We start from the raw sequence: 1300 nt of genomic DNA, 5'->3' as shown, positions 1-1300 counted from the left end.
GAGGGGTATGGGAATCTTTCGGGATAGCATTTGAAATGTAAATAAAGAAAATAATAATAATAATAAAAAAAAACAAACCAATACCCAAATAAATAAATAAATAAATAAAAAAAAAAAAAAAGATTTTTCCCCAATTCCATGGGTTGTGTCTTTGCTCTGGTAATGCTTTTCTTTGCTGTACGAAGGCTTTTAAATCTCATATGATCCTATTTTCCCATTACTGGGATTATTTCCTGCGCTATCAGTGTCCTTTTCAGGAATTCTTTATTTATGCATATATTTTGAAATGCTTTCCTTGTGTTTTTCTCTATCAGTCTTGAAATTTTGCGTCTTGCATTAAGGTATTTGACCAATTTTTAAATTGATATTTTTTTTTGGCAGGGTGAGAGGTAGGGATCTAATTCCATATTTTGTTTTGTTTCATTGTTGTTTTGTTTTTTGAGACATAGTCTTTCTATTGTGTAGCTCCGATGATCTTGGAACTCATTGATCCTGTAGACAAGGTTGGCCTTGAACTCACAGAGATCCACCTGTCTCTGCCTCCCAAGTGCTAGGATTAGAGGCATGCGCCACCACGCCCAGTTTAGTTTCATTCTTCTACATATGGAAATCCAGCTTCCTCAACACCATTTGTTAAAGGCTTGTGATAATACTTTCTTGAAGGCAAGATGAATTTTAATCTGGAACAACACACATGTTTTCCTGAAAGTACTAGTGAGAATTAGTGACAATAAATTCTGAGTGACTAACTGAGCAGATGAGTGAAGGTGTCTCTGGCAGTCCACTTAAGGCACAGTGACAAGATACCTAAGACAAACAAAAGGAGTAGGGTTTATTGTTTGCTTCTGTTTTCTGAGGTCTCAGTCCCTGAATCTTAGACTCATTTTGACTTGCATTTTTCTGATGACTAAGGACTTTGAATCAGTTTTTTAAAAACGTGCTTCTCATCTATTAGAGATTCCTTTGTTGAGATTTCTGTTTAGCCCTGTACCCAATTTAAATAAAAAGATTAATTTATTATTTATTTTATGTATATGAGTACACTGTAACTGTCTTCAAACACACCAGAAGAAGTCATTGAATCCCATTACAGGTGGTTGTAAACCACCATGTGGTTGCTGGAAATTGAACTCAAGACCTCTGGAAGAGCCGTTAGTGCTCTTAACTGCTGAGCCATCTTTCCAGTCCCCTTGTACTCTATTTTTAAATTGGGTTTTTGGTTTGTTGGTGTCTAATTTCTTAAGTTCTTTACATCTTTTGGATTAATCCTGTGTCAGATATAGTGTTGATGAAAATCTAT

Source organism: Mus pahari, chromosome 3 (assembly GCF_900095145.1).
Source record: "Mus pahari chromosome 3, PAHARI_EIJ_v1.1, whole genome shotgun sequence".
Classification (NCBI taxonomy): domain Eukaryota; kingdom Metazoa; phylum Chordata; class Mammalia; order Rodentia; family Muridae; genus Mus; species Mus pahari.
This window is presented reverse-complemented; position numbering follows the sequence as displayed.